The sequence below is a fragment of the Petaurus breviceps genome, unplaced genomic scaffold (genome assembly GCF_028583685.1).
Source record: "Petaurus breviceps papuanus isolate PSGF00001 unplaced genomic scaffold, PetGlider_PUasm1.0 151, whole genome shotgun sequence".
Classification (NCBI taxonomy): Eukaryota; Metazoa; Chordata; class Mammalia; order Diprotodontia; family Petauridae; genus Petaurus; species Petaurus breviceps.
In genome coordinates, this window is record NW_027185712.1 from 19,099,828 (window position 1) to 19,119,307 (window position 19,480).

The 19,480-nt window shown below is 39.4% G+C and overlaps 1 long non-coding RNA gene across 2 annotated transcripts in view; it reads left to right on the top strand.

Annotated features, from left to right (window-relative positions):
• Positions 1–17,364, top strand: part of LOC138153784 (uncharacterized) — a 49,045-nt gene extending 31,681 nt beyond the window's left edge. Inside the window, exons 2-4 of one of the 2 annotated variants that reach the window (XR_011166452.1) lie at positions 3,661–3,841; positions 7,031–7,152; positions 15,496–17,364. This is a non-coding gene — a long non-coding RNA (uncharacterized lncRNA). The remainder of the gene's footprint in view (positions 1–3,660; positions 3,842–7,030; positions 7,153–15,495) is intronic. The other variant, XR_011166451.1, reaches the window with a different exon arrangement.
• The last annotated feature ends 2,116 nt before the right edge of the window (positions 17,365–19,480 follow it).

Here is a 19,480-nt window from a genome sequence, read left to right on the forward strand (position 1 = left end):
GCCTGGGAGGTTAAGTGAGTTGCCCAAAATTACACATTTAGTAAGAATCAGAGGGAGGATTTGAACCCAAATCTTTCCATTATATCAATAAAGTGAGATTTCAAAGACTAAGTAGGAAAAAAGCAATAGTGACCCAGGAAAAGAGACAAAGATTCAAGATTAGTCTTAATTCTCAAAAGATCCTTTGGTATAGGGATGCCAAGAGGAGATTATAACTCAGGGTGTAATTTAACAATGAAAATTTGTGTGTCTGTTAAGTAAAGGTAGGTTAGTTTACATTTACTACTATTTGCTTGGATCAGTTTCCCTTACTGTTCAAATACTTACATTATGCCTAGTAAGGAACACAAGAGTGCCTTAAATTTATCTTTGTTTTCCAATGCCTTTTAAAAAAATTTATTTACCATTAGTTTACAACATTCAGTTCTATTAGTTTTTGAGTTCCAAATTTTCTCCCCCTCCCTCTCCCTCACCTTCCCCCCACCATGGCAGCATGCAATCTAATATAGGTTCTAAATGTAGCTTCATGTTAAACATTAGTCAAATTGAAAAGAAGAATTATAAGCAATGGAATGAAAGAGGAAGAGGAAACAAAATGAAACGAAACAAAAGAGAGAGCAGGTAGTTTGCTTCAGTCTGCATTCAGACTCCATAATTCTTTCTCTGGATGTGGATATCTCTTTCCATCATGAGTCCTTTGGAGTTTCTTATAACCTTGCATTGCTGAGGGGAGCCCAGTAAAGCAAAGTTAGTCGTCAAACATATGATGTGACTGTAATTGTATACAAAGTTCTCCTAGTTCTGCTCTCCTCACTCATTATCAGTTTATTTAAGTCTCTCCAGGTTATTATGAAGTCCGTCGCTCCTCCTTTCTTATATCACAATAGTATCCCATTACATTCCTATAGCACAGCTTGTTCAGCCATTCCCCAATTGATGGGCATCCCCTTGATTTCCAATTCTTTGCCACCACAAAGAGCTGCTATAAATATTTTTGTACATATGGGCCCTTTTCCCATTTGTATGATCCCTTTGGGAATCAATGCCTTTTTCTTTTAAAGGAAATAGAAATCTGAGTTCCAACAAGAAAGAAATAGTTTAAATCTAACAATCAATTACTGAGCATTGATTGAACACCTATTGATTACTATAAAAGGGAGTCATTACAAGGCAGTGTAGAGGAATAGCCAGCAAAAGAAATAAAGTCAGGGAGAGTTGTGCCTGCTTTAGCAATTAGGGGCTGGCCAGAGAAGAAATGTAACAGGCATTTATTTTAATTAGGTTCAGACAAAACATATATAAGCTACACAAGGCTCAAATAAGATGGACCTTGCCCTCATGAAATTTGCTGGCTTTGGACAAGGTGAGGTGTAAATATAGAAAATCACAATGCACATTAATAAGCAGTAAGGTCATTAGGTACAAAATTAAGTGTTTTTTTAGAGTCTAATGCATAGGGAAAGAATAGAATACAATGATAAAGGATATAAACAGAAAAGGAGTACATTGGTGTAACTTTGAAGGTAATGAGTGCCTGGTAGATTTGTGAGAAGGTGATAACATAATCAAAGCAAAGGATTAAAAAGATTTACTCATACAACTTAGCTCTTCAGACAAACTGAGCTCTGAGGAGGCCAAGGCAACAAGATAGAGGGAATGCGAGCTATGTGGTAGAACACTGGCTTCCGACCAATGCCATTCATCTCTCCCTTCCATGAATTTGGTCTTTCATTTTTAAATAAATAGTAAAATAAATAAAGAAGTCATTTCCAAGTTGAGATGTTTGGGCTATCTGGTTCACGTTTTTTCCATCTAAGTTTTAAATGAGATTTGTAACAGGAAAGATTGCAATAAGAGAGTTCTGGGTCTGACTGTGAAAGTCCCCATTTATAAATATATTTTCATGATATCAAAGTTTCCTATGCTGTACAGCATGGAGAAAGAATGAAATGAAATGTGTCCAACTTGCTTAAAGGACGTAAGAAAAAGTTTCATGCATTCTGGAAACCTAGAGCCTGTGCTTTCCATGTCGTCACTGTCTACTCAAAGCAGCCTAGCCTAAGCAACCTGGGGAGAGGCAGGAGGCAGTGTGTGCCAGGCAAGTTAAAGCACCACCACCCTAACTACCATCTCTCTCTAAACCCTGATGGGCTCATCCTAGGACTCCAAACCCAAGAGCTTTGGTAAAAGAAGTGCCCCGCAAACTACCAGACCTGCTTCCAGACCAGCCCCCACAGCCATCATTAAGGAAAGAAATCATTGTGGAGAGAGGCGCCGTCTTTCTCATCACCACAAGCAAAAACTGTTGACCAGCTGTGAGCTACTTAAGCTCATATATTGTCTTACTTTTCTACTTGTATATCCAACACTTAGCTCAGTGTTTTGGACATCATAAGTACTCAAGAAATGCTTTTTCCTTTCCTTTTTTTTTTCTTTTTTTACTTCCTTTTTCCTTCCTTTCTTCCTTCTTTCCTTCCTTCCTTCCTTCCTTCCTTCCTTCCTTCCTTCCTTCCTTCCTTCCTTCCTTCCTTCCTTCCTTCCTTCTTCTAACCTTCAATTTCTTAGTATTCTCTTTTTTAATATTCTCCTGACATACCATAAAGGACTGGTTTGCAAAGAATCTTAGTTATGTGAGGCAGAGGCAGCTACGTATTACAATGGACAGTAGGCTGGACCTGGAGTCAGGAAAACCAATCACCAAGTCAGTCAATGAGAATTTATTAAGTGTTTACTGTATGCTAGGCACTCTGTTAAGTGTTAGGAGTACAAATATAAGCAAAAAGTAGGACAGCCCTGACCTCAAGGAGCTTACATTCTAATGGGAAGATAGCCTAAAAAAGAAATATGAAAAGGGAGGGAGGGGAAGAGAAGGTACCAACTGTATGCCTGAGAAGTCTGTAGGAGTGGGAAATGCAAAGATGGCTGGCCTGGGTGCCCTCCTTAAATGGAGATACTAGGAAGGGGCTGCAGGGGCAGAGGGTACTCCCCAGATGTGAATTCCAAGGTAGAAGTAGATTAGAATATTTGCCAAGAAAACCCCAAATGTGGTCACAAGAGTTGAACACAACTGAAAAGTGACTGAACGGCAACAATTTTTTTTATGAATGATGACATTATTGAGTCCCTATTTGATTCTATATTAAATAATGAATTTAAAATCAGGACTGACCTCTGGAGTAAGCAGATTGATTAGGTGTCTACTGACATGGCATGATGTATGGTCAGCCAGGAAGTTATCCTGGCCAAAACAGCTCCCTCAGGGACCTTTATCTTAACTGAAATTCAATTAATCAATTGATTTATAGATCAATCAGCATTTATTAAGTGCCTACTACATTGTAAGGGTAGGTAGGTAGTGCAGTGAATAGAGTACTGACCCTGGACTAAGGAAGACTTGAGTCCAAATCCACCCTCAGACACTTACTAGCTGTGTGACCCTAGGTAAGTCATTTAACCCTGTTTGCCTCAGTTTCCTCATTTGTAAAATGAGCTGGAGAAGAAAATGGCAAACTACTCAGCATCTTTGCCAAGAGAATCCTAAATAGGGTCACAAAAAGTCAGACACAACTGAAAAATGATTGAACAACAACTATATTGTAAGATACAGTGCAGTTTTTGTTTTTGTTTTTTTACTTCAAAAACTTTCCTTTTTGCTTTCAGGTTGTTTTCCTTTGTTATTGAAGAGAACCAAAATGACATCACGATGCCAGAGGCAAGTTTCAATGAAGAAGGTCATCATAAAATGATGAGGTTTATGCTGGGGGTACGTGAGACCCCAGAATACCAACACACCGGATCCTGTCCAATGAATTCGACTCAAGTCTTCTCTTAGCCAAAGAAAGTAAAGTTTATTAAAAGTTTGCCATATTGGGTAGATTCTTAGGCAGCCTCGGTATCTGTGACACTTGCATTGGGCAAGCAGGACAGTATCATCTGTCACAGAATGAAGTCCCTCATGGAGGCTAGAAAATTCTATAGTGCTCTCACACCACAGGGAGGCAAGATGGGGTCTTATATACAGAAAGATTGTGGGAAGAATCTAGGGGTGGTCTAGAGGATGAGTTTAGGGAGGGGTCTTCAGGAGGAATCAGATGAGGTCAGACTCCAGTAATGAGTTTGGGGAGGCTCTTTAGGAGGAGTCAATGAGATCAGACTCCAGTAAATGAGTGATTAAGGGTGGGAAGTTGCTGGAGGCTACCTGGAGCCAACAGACTATGGTGGGCTAGGCCAGTTCAAGGGTATAACAGTTGATTTGGGTATAGATATTTGGGGAGGATCAAGGGTGGGGGGCTAGCTGAATAATGGAGGGCCAAGCTAGTAGCAAAGGTTTGGGCAGAGTCACAATGAAAGTCTTATGGTCAGGGGGTGGCTAGGTGGCACAGTGGGTAAAGCTCCGGCCCTGGAATCAGGAGGACCTGAGTTTGGATCCAGCCTCAGACACTTAACACACACAAAAACATCTAGCCATGTGACCTTGGGCAAGTTACTTAACCCCAATGGCCCTCCAAAAAAAAAAAAAAAGAAAGACTTAATGGTCTCAGGCAAATGCCGTACAGTGGGAAGATTCAAGGAGAGCTCAAGGGGTTCCCAGAGCCTGTACCTCATCTTCTGGGTGTCTGACTGTGGCTGATCAGACCAATATGAGCTCAGAAGGCTCTACCACAGGTTACTTACAGGAATCCCCTATGAAATACTAATTTTCCCCAAGAAAAGGCTACATTGACCAGATGCTTTTCAAAAGTAATAGCTAGCTGAGAGCAAGGACCAGTCATAAGGAGACATAGGCCCCTCTCTATAGGGAGAGAAGTGAAAAGGAATCAGGAGAATGCCAAGAACAAACTTCACTGATTTCATTAGTCTTTGTGGACTTACCCCCATCTGAAATATATCAACCTCAGGTCTAGTTTGGACTACATCCTGAGGAGAGAATGGAGTTTGTCATATCTTTTCTTTGGATAACTCTGTGAACACTACTAAATTCAGAACAGGAGCCAACAGAGAACAGTAATGTTTGTCTCAGACCACACTACTAAAAGCTCCCAGCTCTCAATTCAACCACCACTCAATTCAACTCAGTAAGCATTTATTGGAATGTGGTGACTGACAGACCCTAAGGAAGATAGAAAGATTCTGATAAGATACCCATCCTTGCCCTCGAGTAGTTTACAATCTTAACAGGGAATTATGCTTCCTACAATTCAAGCCAGGGTGTGCTACAAAGTTCAATGAGATTTCAAAGAGGGAAAAATCACTACAGCTTAAGAGATCAGTGAAAGCTTCTTTGAAGAGTTGTCTTTGGAACTGGACTTTGAAGAATAGGCAGGACATTCTAGAACTAGGTAGCAAAAAGAGGAAAGTATAGACCATATTCTGGAAATGATAATTGCTGAGTTGGTCTGGGCCATAAAGTAGATGAAGGAAGTTTGTGTGATAAGTATGCAAAAGCAGGTTGGAGTCAGACTGTGGAAAATCTTAAATGCCACACTATATATGTAGATTTTCCTTTATCCCATGGGCAATGTGGAGTCATCAAAGGCTTTGAGCTGGGTAGTGACATGACCAGAACTGTTCATTAGGATCATTACTTTGGCAAGCTAAGTGATGCCTAGGTATTAGGAGACCCTAGCCTGAAATAGAGTTCGTCATTAGTAGACCAGTTGTACTTCTCTGAAGGGGGAGACCAGCCAGGAGCTATTATGAAAATGCATAAAAAACTAAGCAGAAAATTTGAAAGAAAGGTGTTTCATAATATTGAAGGAGAAAAAAGGAAGAAAAATGGAGTCATGGCAGATAAACACCAGATTCAAATATAAAAAAGGTGAGGTAAGGTGTGAAATTAATGGTAACAGGACTAACTTTCATGAATATGCAGCTATCCATGTCATCAGGAGCACTGATTTCAGGGGTTGATAACTAAAATTCTACAATTAGAGCTTAATTCTTGTAGTATAAGTCTTGATTGACAGAAAAATCTCTGAAGCTGCAACTTTAAGACAAATGCAGTCCCAGATCAGTCTCACTCTATTACACTTAGTCATCTACTGACATGAGTTCAGAACCTTGCAAATGGGGTGAGTTACCTCTCAAACTGAAAATAATCATTATGTTTTCTTAGTTATGCTTAAAAATCATCTAAATATGCCCAGATCAAAGAGCTTCCTTTTCTTTATTATTAGCAATAATAACATAGTAGTAATAAGAACATCAGACAATATTGAAAATCTACAAACCAAGTTTGAATCTTGAGCAATGGGTTTATAAACTCATTTTCTTAATTTTTTTTCATAAACCCATTTTAGAGAAGCATAAAATGGAAACCACATAACAGCTGTGTAATTCAGACCTCCTAATCTCCCAGAGCTTTTCTCTTTGGTCACTGGCTGACTCAGTTTTTCAGTTATGAATAGATTACATTCTAAAATGTCTTAGTGTTCATTCTCAACATCTTGAGATGAGGCACTCTCAAGTGCTTTAGTCCCACACATTCCCTGTATGTACCCATATTTCTATAGGAAAAGTTTTGGTCTTCAGAATATATTCAGGTCAAAGTTCTGATGCCAAAGAGCTTGCTGTCTTGCTGAAAATCCAGACTTACCTCCTTCAAAAACAAGTCATCATTTGGGCTAAACAAAAATGCACTTGTTATCTCTATAAACTTGGGGAGCCCTTATCTCAACTCACACTCACACTCACACTAGCAAATCTAGTCCCCAGAAGGTGTTGAGCTGTATCTTCCCTAATGTTCTAGAAGTAACCCTGAAGGGGTGGGGGGGTGGAGTCTTTCAGAAGTTATAAGCTTGAATCCTCATTCCCATGTGTTCTTCCAAATACCAATTACCAGTTACAGTTAGTACCTTTCCTATATTAATTGATTTAGTGATTAGTGTCTCACTATCATTTAATCTATTAACATCAATTGACTTGTGCAAAGAGGTATTTACAGCATTTTGTCAAGAAGTTACAAAGTATTTCTCCACCTGACTGTTCTTTAATATCAACCTCTCTCTTCTTCCTCCTTATATTCACATAGAACATCCTCCTGTGTTTGAAGCGTATACCCTTCTTACCTGTGCCCATTGGAATCCTTTCTTCATACAGATTATGGAGCCATCTTCTCCACATAATTATTGATGATCCCCCTCTGCCCCTCAGGTGACAAGGATGTTTTCATCTTCTAAATCTCTCTCTGTCTCTCTCTGTCTCTGTCTCTGTCTCTCTGTCTCTCTCTCTCTCTCTGTGTCTCTCTCCATTTCTTTGTCTTTCTCTGCCTCAGATTATACTTATTCATATATAATCCATAGAAATTCTATTAGACTACACTCCATCTAAGGTCAGGAACTGTCATTTTTCATCTCCATGTCCCTATTCTCTTGCTGGATAAATCTGCATTTAACAAATATTCTTAAATTGAATTGAATTAGATGAAAAGTCATTCATTGTGTTTACTTTCCATATTACTCCCCAGGCAGTTAGTCTAATGGTTTCATAAATAATTATGAATTCCATAAACCCTCAGAAAAGTCAAAGGAAAATAGAACTATAACATTAAGATTCTTTAAATGTTTTCCAGTTACTCGAGCCAGATACGACCTGAACAACAACAATGTGGAGTACTGAACTGAGTCAGGAGTGGGGAGCCTGCAGCCTGCAGGCCACAAGTAGGCAGCCCTCTAAGTCTTTGAATTCAGTCGAAGGGTTGCACTTGAGGACCTAGAGGGCCATATGTGGCCTCAAAGCCATAGGTTCCCCACCTCTGGGTTAGACCATGACGTTTTTTTTTTTAACATCCTTTGTGGGATTCTAGTCGAGGCAATTTTAAAAGATATCTTGATACAGGTTGGACTTGTCAAAGTTAAGAGGATGAAAGAGAAACAGCAGAAGTACGCCCTGCTAATGACTTTGCAGCAATGGTGCGATTGCAGATGATGAGGGAGATGTGACCAAGCCACCGTCATTGCTGAGAGAAAACAATAGTAGGGTCTGTCTTCCTTCCCATGTCCTGCCTTGTTGATGACTATTGTCCTCATTCATAAAGCAGCTTTTCTCTTTTGGCATCAGAGATAGAGTCATTATATTCTTCTCTAATCCCAAACTGTAGTCTGATGGATGGGTTAAGTACACAGTACCTGTAGCAGCAAGCACCCCAGCGTCCCCAGGGTGTCTGCCAACACAGGTTCTTAGATCTGCTTTGTTAAAGGAAAGCAACGCAAAATGGGTTAACAAGCTTACTTTAATGTCAAATATGTATTGTTTACCTAGTTCAGGGGAAAAAGATCACCACCCTGAACTTCGGAGTATACAGACAGAATTATCAAGACAGAGAAACAGATCAAGTAGACAAGATTTCCAAACTGTCCAACCATTACACCCATACCAAATCAACATCTGGGTTTTTCCAAAGCCGGGGTGCTCTCAACAACAGCTTCCCAGAGTCTCATCTGATCAAATCACAGAACACTTCTCACAGTGAGCCCCAAAACAAAGCCTCAAATCAGGGTTTATATAGACTTCTCCTGGCTCAGAGAATGTACCAACCTTCTGGACCCACAGGCCAATCAAAAAGTATCTACTGAAAAACAAGCCTCCCACCCCAGGCTCCAGGTGCACTTTAGCCTAGGGGCAGGGAAGATCTTTAAATTTGCATTTCCATTACAATACCATGGAAAGATCTCTGGCTCTGGCATCAGAAGACCTGAGTTCAAATACCCACTCTGCCACCTGGTGGGACCTGGAGCATCTCATTCAACCTCACTAGGCTTTCATTTTTCTGTTCTGGCAAAGGGACATGTTGGACTAAATAACCTCTAAAGTTCTTTCCAGCCCTAAGTCCCATGCAATATGTGATTCCTCCAGGTTATTCTGCTAAAAATATGTCCTTAGACTCGTGTCCTTATAAGGTCTGAGGTAGAATTTGAACACATAGCCTCAGAAACCAAAGTTCTCGTCCAGTGATCCTTAAAAGAGTCCCTTCCACGAGGCATATCAAGTTCTAATGTGATTCATCTCACAGTCACTAACATTCAGTTTCCTATTACAAACACAGGTTTAGCTTATAAAATCAAACAATGGTGCAGATTGTATTCTGATCTCATGGAGAATGTGTCTTCAGTTAGGGCAATCAGTCGGGTCAAGTTATTAAAAGCACCAGCAAGAAACATTGGAGTCACCATTAACTCACCTCTGTTTCTCTCTCCGCTGTCATTCTGCTCCCTTCCTAGTAGTCATTCCAGTCACCTGCACCTCTCCAACCCAGGCTTAGGCCCCACCTTCATCACTTATACCAAGCCAATGATAGCCTCCTTCTGGCTTCTCAGGTCCAAGACTATCTTCTCAAATTCCTCTTCATCACTGACATATATTACTTCAAGAAGATTTCTTTTAATTTAAAGTCTCAGTTTCCTCTTGAGTGTCAAATGAAAGGTTTCCATTCAATGATGTCTAAGTTTTTATAGAGCTCCAGATCTAGAGCTCTGACAAAGATCCCCTCACTTTTACGAAGGCTGGGGGACGTTAAGTGCCTTGCCCAAAGTCACACAGGTAAAAGCATCCAAGGCAAAACTGGAACTCAGGTTCACTAATTCCAGAACAGAGGCTCTTTCAATAGGATGCTTTATAAGTTGGTGATTGTATGTTACCAATTACAGAGTGAGCCAGATCCAAGATTCTCATATACTGCCCCAAAATTCTTCATGAGGAGACACCAGATGACCCAATTTCTTTTGACTCTTTTTTTTTTTTTGACTCAGCCCATTTGCTTATCTGAAATATACTTGGTCAAATTTTCCTGTTATTCAGTCTTCACATTTCTACCCTTGATCTTATGCCATAAATTTTAAATGTCCTCCTCATTCTACCCTGTCAAATTATCTCCCATGGTCCAACAACTCTGGAAATCCTTTCTCTCTCCTGAGCATTCCTAAATGGATCAATCGATCTATAATTTGGTCTGTCAAATGACATGATATTTTCAAATTGCTTAGCACAGTGCCTGGCACATAGTAAACCCTTAATAAATGCTTGTCGCTTCCCTTCCTTTCTCTACATATATACACAAGCTAATTTTTCATCTGCATTGTATGTCTAGAAAGGTGGAAAAGGATGGGATTAAGAAAATATTTTAGATTAGGCAATTAAGATAGATGCATATATAAAAATATTTAAATATTGTATATATAAAATTTTGTATATTTATATATAAACATACACAGATATATGTGTATAAGTATACACATATATGTTTGTATATATGTAGAGAATATGTACATGAAAGTTCCCCTTTGTGCCACTTGATCTAGGTTCTCCCCTTTATAGTCCATCTCAAAATATCTTCTTCTTCAATGAGTCTTTGATTTCATTGACATCAGCACTCCCTCCAGGAGCACAACAAGCACCTATTCATGCCAGGGAACATTATGCCACCTTTGTTCATGCCCTCCTATAAATTCTTCTTAGAGGAACCACTCAACATAGGAGTTTGTTTCTCCTAGACTAGCTGACATTGGGTGAATACCAATGAAACACATAAGTAGTCCAGCAGTTTCTCTCTCGCTCTTTTTATATCATGATGTCTGTCTTTTTTTTTTTTGAGCATGCATCTCTCTAATGACATTCTTGATGCTGATCCTTCTGATCAGTTTCTTATGTGTAATGTATCATACCATGCAAATCTCCATCGCTTTTTGTGTGACTCTCAACTTTAATTCTTTGGCAACTGCGGTATTCTGTGGATTGATTATATACAGTGTTATTGGCATAATATTGTTGCCAATGTGTCAAGGAGAAGCTTGACAAGGTCATTTCACAAAAGCAACCTAGCCCATTCTCTTTTTCTTCTTCAATCCGGGGTCAAGCTAATTTTTCATTTGCAGTGTATGTCTAGAAAGGTGGAAAAGGATGGGATTAAGAAAATATTTTAGATTAGGCAATTAAGATAGATGCATATATAAAAATATTTAAATATTGCATATATAAAATTTTGTATATTTATATATAAACATACACAGATATATGTGTATAAGTATACACATATATGTTTGTATATATACATGTATATACATATATATGCATATACTGATGAACTAGGTGTATGCTATATCTGTGTGATTGTGCATACAATCTAGACAATGGGCATTCTCCATCCACTTGGTTTTTCCCATGTTCATCATTAAGCCAAATTCTTTTTTTAATCACCTCATTTAGGAAGCTCTTCATTTAAAAGGCAGGCATTAAAACATGGAAATTGAGACTTGATATAATATATTGCCATCCATAGGCAGGAGCATCTAGAAAGCCCCACCATTTTTAAGGACTCCCTCACTAATATGGAGTCTATACTGGAAATTCTCCAAGACAGTGGCAAATATATTTGGTGAATATATGTCTCCCTATTTTATGCCTGATTCAATATTGGCAATCACAGTGACATCTAAAAAATTTATCATTGTTAGATCTTTCAAGAAATTTTATCTGACTTGAGCATATGTATGAGAAATATCTTGTTGGAAGAGTCTTTAAGGTAGCATTTCTTTATCAGATCAAATACTTTAAAAAAATAATCAACAGGGGCAGCTAGGTGGTGCAGTGAATAGAGCACTAGCCCTGGCATCAGGAGGACCTGAGTTCAAATCCGGCCTCAGATACTTAACACACACACACACACACACACACAAACTAGCCTTGTGACCTTGGACAAGTCACTTAACCCCAATTGCCCTACCTTCCTCAAAAAAAAAAGATAATAATCAACAAATAATGGGTACAGTGATATCTTGTATTTAATAAACTTTTAAATTATGGGGCAAAAAGTATAATTATCTCATAAAACTTATGTAGAAATTGGGAAGTAGGCATAAGGGTCAGCAATTTATTGGTATTCTCTCCATTGCTTTTGGAGGCAGTAATGAGGTTCAGAACTTTCCCAGGCCTTTGGTAGCCTCTACTTTTTTTAAGAACCTTGAAAATCAATACCTTGGTGACACCAGAATTGCTTTGCCTCCAACACAGACTTTCTGTGTATACTCTATCTAATTAAGCATCTCTTCCCATTTTTATTTTCTTCAGTATCATGTAAACTTTCTGGTGTAGTATATTGGGAACTCTGACATTAGAGTTCAAATGTAGTGACTCTATTGTTAGTAAGAGACAAGTGTCTCTTTAGAGATCGTCATCATTTTTCTTATATCTTTTGTCCTTCTGTTTTCCTCTTTAATTGGTGATTTGCTCATGATGGCTTCTAACCTCATCATTCAACTGAAACTGCTCTCTCCAAGTTATTAAGTCTCTTAACAGGCCAATAAATGGTCTTTTCTTAGCCCTTCTTGACTTCTTCAGATTCTGACGGTGACGGTCTCTCTCTTCCCTTGACTCCCTCTTCTCTCCAGGTTCTCATGGCGCTGTTCTCTTCTGTTTCTCCTCCTTCAAACCTTATCACTTCTCTTCAGCATCCTTTGCTGGTCCAAATCACGCCCACTAGCCCCCCTTGTCCCACAGGGCTCTGTAGCTTTAAGATCTATGCCTCTCAGATAAACCTCATCTTTCACCAACGCGGACATCGTTGAATTCTAATATCAATAATGAAAGCCCACTGAGAAAGTGGATTCAATTAAAGGTTTAGTCTATATAATTACTGACATGCATATAATAACTAGAATTTATATAGTGCTTTATGGTTTACAAAGTGCTTTACATAACTTATTTGATTCTCAAAACAATTCTTTGAGGCAAGTTGCATATTATTATCCCTTTTTTGCAGATGAGGAAACTGAGGCAGAAAGCTTAAGAGACTTGCTCAAAGTCACAAAGCTTTTCTTTCTTTTTTTTTGGAGGGCAATTGGGGTTAAGTGACTTGCCCAAGGTCTCACAGCTACTTTTTGTGTTAAGTGTCTGAGGCCAGATTTCAATTCAGGAACTCCTGACTCCAGGGCCAGTACTCTATTCATTGCACCACCTAACCGCCCCTAGAAAATTCACAAAGCTAACAGGAGCCTGAGGAAGAATTCAAACTCTGGTCTTTCTGACTCCCTTTATTTTATTTACATCTCTTTATAACCCTATGAGATCACTGCTGACAAAAGCTATTTTTATTTTACAAATGAAATAACTGAGGTTCACAGGGGTTAAGTAAATTGCCTGCAGTTTCCTAGCTAGTAAGTTTTGAGAGTAGAGATTTGAACTCAGTGTTTCCTGAGTCTGAACCCAGAGTTCTTTCTGCTGCACACCCACTTTGCATGATCAAAGAGCACAATAGCAGAGTGTAGGACCGCGTCCCTTGTCAGAGGCACCATGGAAATGGCATTTCTCTTTCTAGCACTCCCCTGGGAATACAACTGCCTTTCCAACAGTGAAAGCTGAATCATCAGAAGAGAAACACTCCACATCATCCTGCCCCACAGAACAATGAAAACAAGAAAGCAGACATAAAGAACCTTCCCTGACTCACAGTTGTGATTTAATATAGAAAGGCAACTCATATGAGACAGAAAAACACGAGTATTTTTTTCCTCCTCTAGTGAAGGGAGATTGGGAATGAGAATTTATATAGGCAGCTTGTTACAGTAGAGTAAGAGACTTGGGTTCATATCCTGACTCTGCAATTTACTATTGGTGTGACCTCAAATAAATATCTTCTCTCCTTTGGGTTTCGGTTTCCTCATCATCAAAATAACAGAATTGGACAATATGATCTCTAAGGTCTTTTATGATTCTGAGACTATGATAATATGTGCCATCATTGATATGATTATAATTTTGGAAATTTTCAGAAGAAAGATGGTAGAAAGTAAGATGGATAGCCGAAAGCCAAGCACATTTTCCTTCTGCTTTTTTGAATCTTTTAATTTGCTGCTTCATGAACCAAAACTCCCCTCCCCCCCGAGCCTTTGTGTCACTATCGACTGAACTATGGGTCAATGCCATGACTCAGAGCCAGTCTACATATATCTAGAAGAATACATGGGTTAAAAGTATTCTAGTCACCTGATAAAAACCAGTTACCCTTATGTAGAGGTTGTTGTTGTTCAGTCATTTCAGTCATATCTGACTCTTTGTGATTCCACTGGGAGTTTTCTTGGCAAAGATACTAGAGTGGTTTGCCATTCCTTCTCCAGCTTATTTTACAAATGGGGAAACCAAAGCAAACATGGTTAAATGACATGCCCAAGGTCACACAGCTAACAAGTGTCTGAAACTAGATTTCAACTTAGAAAGATGAGTCTTCCTGATTCTAGGCCCAGCACTCTATTCACTGTACCACCATGCAGAGGTACCACATCCAATAACCCATTCCTGATGTTTTCTCCTTTCCCAACTCCACCCTGACTCCAAACTTGCCTTTCTCTCTGAATCATTAAGTCAGTTGTCTATCTGGGGTGGTGGCTGGAGAACTGCCCAGAGCAGAAATGGATAATGAATTCTGTTTCAAATATAATATTACATGCTCTAAGTTTGTACCAAATATTGACTCTGCAGGACAACTTGGAAAACAATTTAATCTGGAAAATTATTACGTAAATATTTCTTGTTCCATTGGTTTCAGATCTGAAAGAAGCCTAGAGATCATTAGGCTGAATTGTGAGTCATACTGTCCTGTATGAGGGAAGCAGAAGCCCTCCTTCACTCTACTTCAATGAGACCACATCTAGAATGATTGTTAAGTTCTGGATACTACCTTTATAAAACACAATGACAAGTTTAAGCTCATTCAGAGAACAAGAATGGTACTGAAAATGGAGACTATTCCACAGGAGAAACCAGAGATGTTCCCCCAAGAGAAGAGAGCTTTCATAGAGACAGGAGCTCAGACTTCCCCTAGATGATCTGATAGGAAAGAATTTGGAGTACTGAAAGTGGCAAAGGCAGATTTAAGCTTCATGTAAGAACATTTAATTCATAATTCAAGTTGCCCAGAGGTGGAATGGGCTTTCTCAAAATTCCCATCCCTGAGAAGCTTTCAAATAGATTCTGAATAGTTACTTTTCAAGAATGAGGAGCAGGGAATTCTTAGTCACTTGTGGGTTAAATTAGATGACCCTTGAGCTCCCTTCAAATTTTGAGTTTCTGCGATTGTAATTTTCATTTTATAGGTGATAAAAGTGAGCAATAGAGACATTAAATGACTTTCCCAAGGTCACACAGATAGTGACAAGGCTATGATTTGAACCTAAGCCACATAACACAAAATTTCCTTAAAACATTGTAATTAATATAATGCTATTATGTCAGACAGATGCTGGAAGATCAGGATCTTTTTTTCAAATGCACTTTCGGTTTAAGTCCAATGACAAGATCTGCCTGAGGACAATATGAGGGCATATAATAACAGGCTTTTGTCAGTGAGGCATTGATTAACCTCTAATCCAGCTATTCAGGGATTAGATTTATATGGAACAGTTTTGGAATCCTGGGTCAGCATGGATGTTTTGAGAATCTTCTTGCACCAGGGTGATAAGACAGGGTTCTCAATGTCTTATAACTGTTGTGTTTTTCATCCCTATCTAGGCACTATCAGCCATCTGAAGACTGCAGACTCAAAGCAAAGATGATTGATTGGTCTATTTTGCTTTAGTATACTACTAAAGATGAAGAAGAGCTTAGCATCTACTTTGAAGCTTGGATCAGGAAAACTCTAAGCATGGTCAACAAAGGTTTCACATGGTTAATATTTAAGGATAAGCTTTATAGTTTTGTAGGAAAGGGAGAAAGACAGAGAGAGAAAGAGAAAGAGAGAGGGGAGAGACAGAGACAGAGAGGGAGAGGGAGAAGGAAAGAAGAAAGGAAGGAAAGAAGGAAGAAAGGAAGGAAGGAAGAAAGAAAGGAAGAAAGGAAGAAAGAAAGAAAGAAAGAAAGAAAGAAAGAAAGAAAGAAAGAAAGAAAGAAAGAAAGAAAGAAAGAAAGAAAGAAAGAAAGAAAGAGAGAAAGAAAGAAAGAAAGGAAGGAAGGAAGGAAGGAAGGAAGGAAGGAAGGAAGGAAGGAGGGAGGGAGGAAGGAAGGAAGGAAGGAAAGAAGAAAAAGAAAGAAAGGAAGGGAGGGAAGAAAGACAAACTCTTACAATAGGGTCATGTTTCTTATGAGCATGACTGAACTGGACCATGCTATAAAATTTTATCCATCCCATTTTCCACAACTTGTCTAATATAGAAACAGGGAGCCTAGATATAGAAGTCTTCCTACTCAGGATGACAGCATGCAAATTGGACAGACCTAATTTTCCAGGTCCAAGTCCAATTGGACTATAGGGATCCTGCTCCAGTAACATCCATGACGGTTCCCAATAGAAATGCACAGTATAGGATACAAGGAATAGTTCCCCAATTAAGGCATAGGAACAAGGACTCTCAAGTGCTGTTAGCTGTCGTCACCGTGTCTGAAGAGAAACAAGCCAAGCATTTTCAGCCTGCTTGCTTGTCTAGTCATTCTAAGAGTGCCATGTTCAAGTTTCAAGTCAGAGAGTGGAGCAGGACACAAACAAGAATTGGTTCCAAAGCCACAAAGTATATTTAGGCCTAGAGAAAGAATTCTTTTGATCTGATCAGAAGAGGGAGGGGAAGGAGAAGGGAAGGTGGAGAGAAGGCCAAAAGAAGAGGAGATATTTAAAGTACTTTGGCTGCCCCTTTGCCAGGAAGGAGCAAGGTTGCCTTTTATGCAAAGTCGATTGCTGAAGCAATATCAGGTGCCAAAGCAGTGAAAGCAAATGACATGAATACCTTAATTATTTGCCAATACCATGATGAGGCTGGATGCTTCTGTGGGGACTCATCAGTGTAAATAGAAGTCAGAATTCTGCAGACGTTTCCATCCTTTCCAGTGAGAAGATGTCTGACTCCTTCTCTGATGCAAATAGAATTCTGTCATGACCACAGCAATATGGGATCTCATCAAGGAACCCTCACGTCACAAAGGCCTCAGGCCCCTTGCAAGTTCTGCTGATTTAATGAGAAATATTTATTATTGCATGAGACTGGAAACATGTAAGTCTTCATTGCATGTACTATCTAATTCAATTAAATCTTTTTCTTTTTCTGAAAAAAAATTCAAGAGGTACCCACTTGCTGAAGATGTCTTATCCAGGTTGTGGTCAGTTGGTTAGTTATCCGATTAGTATGCAGAAAGTCAAAATGCTCACAGAGGGATGATAAAGTGAGAACCAAGAACTCAGGGTCTACCAGTTGCCTCCTTTTTCATCCTTAATAGGGGGAAATACCCGTTAAGTAGTCTTCGTATTACAATTAACAACACTAAGTGTACTTATACAATTTATTTTTGTTAGATATACAAAATTTCTAGCTGGGCTACCGAAATCCATATGGTTTTTCTTATAAAAAATATTTATTGATACCTTTGTTTTAACATGGCATTATTTTCTGGATATAACATCTTCTCCCCCTCCCCTTCCATTGTAACATTCCCTAGTGACAAAAAATAGTTAAGCAAAAATAATTGATGAAAAATGTCTATATTTGATAATGTATGTGACACTCTAACCCCATAGTTCACCTCTCTGCCAAGAAGAAATGTCTTATCTGCACTCCAGTACCAAGTTCCAGTATTACAATTATTCAAAGTTCTGTCATATAGTTTTTCTATGAATTACTGAATGAAATGAAATGAATGAATGAAAAATCATTTATTAGGTGCTTACTACCGTGTTTCCCCAATAATAAGACACTGCCTTATTATTTTTTTTGGAAAGAAAAACACCAGAGGGCTTATTTTCAGGGGAGGGCTTATGTTGTCCTGCCTCAGCTCTCCTCCACGGCACTGCTCTCAATGGCGCCAGCAAGCAAATCACTGGGGAAGAACAGGATGACGCTCTCACTGCTGCAGCTCTGATTGGATGCAGCTCGGAGCGCAGCGTGCGTTTCACCCGGGGGGGGGAACGGTGCATACAGAGGGTACCATAACGTAGTGTGTAGCGCAGGGGATCACCTTCTCTACAGTAGCAATCTCAATAGGGCTTATTTTCGGGGGAGGGCTTATTTTAGAGGAATCTTACACAGTAAGGGGAGGGCTTATTTTCGGGATAGGTCTTATTATCGGGGAAACACGGTATGTACCAAGCATCATGCTAAGATTTGAGGATACAAATAGAAAAGCAATGATCACTCCTGACATAAAGAGCTTACATTCCAGTACAGGGAGATGACATGTATGGAGGGAGAGGTGACCAGGAAGCAGGATCTTCCACTGGAAAGTTACAGGAAAGGTCAATAGAGGCAAAGAGAAGTAGACTAACACACCCTTTCCAGTGGCCATGGTAGTACCGATGTGATCACGGCTCCAAAACTGAAAAGCTGGGGAATAGTCCAGGAGGGCTTGTGGTGAAGCAGAGGTTAAACAACTTGTTCAGGGTAATGCAGCAAGTAAGAGTCTGAAATTAGATCTGAACTCACATCCTTCTGACTTCAGACCTTTCTCTTTCTGTCTCTGGGGTCTTCCAATCCATCAGACTTGCAGTTGTAATGTCCCCAACACAGAGGATTTTTTCTACATTCTGTTTTATACTGTCCTTGGTATCCAAATCCATAATAGTAGTTGTTTGATATTACATCAATTTAAGTGATGGAGACAACTAAGGCTAACCCTGCAACATCTTCTTAGCACAGACTTACCAGAAAGTGGAATCAGGGATAAGTGTTGCTGTAGGACCCCAATACCCAGGCAAAAGATCACACACACACAACAAACACACACACACATGCACAAACCACATGCCACACATATACACCCCTACCTCTCTGAAATGATAGATATGGCATAGAATAGGACCATATCAAGAGAATTTCTTTTCAGGGAAACCCAGGTAATGCTTTGGCACCTTTTCTGAAACTTGGAGGCTTGTCTAGGTCTTCTTCTCATCCTATGAACAATCTAAACTGCCCTAAGTTGTCAGGTCTAGTTAAACTTACCAATAGGTGGTTAACAGTCCCTTTGCCTAAAGAGTTATTTTGGTGTGTCAGGCAGAGCAGTAACTCTGGGGCAGGGCTGTGCTGGAAATAGTTCAAGAAGAGTTCTGGAGAGCTGACTGTTAAATTTTCAGCATCAACATTTACACCTAGGCAATGAATAAGCTACAAATCAAGATTTACTTTTATCATTTCCTTGACTGTCTAAACTTAAGGAAGTTATAGAGAAAATGTTAATAATTATTTGGGTATTTTTTTCTAGAGAGCATGTTTATTAAATATTTTCCACCATACCTCTGCTCTGGGGCCAGAGGAGTAGGGTTCAACTTCCATCTTTGAAACTTATTACTTGTGAGACCTTGATCAAGGCCCTTCTCTTCCACAGGCCTCAGTTTCCTCATCTGTAATGTGAAAATGTTGACCAGATGACCTCTGAGAGCCTACCTGGGCCCTGAGTGATGAGCCCAGGTGATGCCTGGGCCTCTTCCCCTTCATCCCTTCTTGTTTCCTCTCTCAAGCAGTGTAGCCAAGTCCTGCTTGGTCAGTTCAACTTTTCTCAGGTGTTCCTACTGGGAAACAGG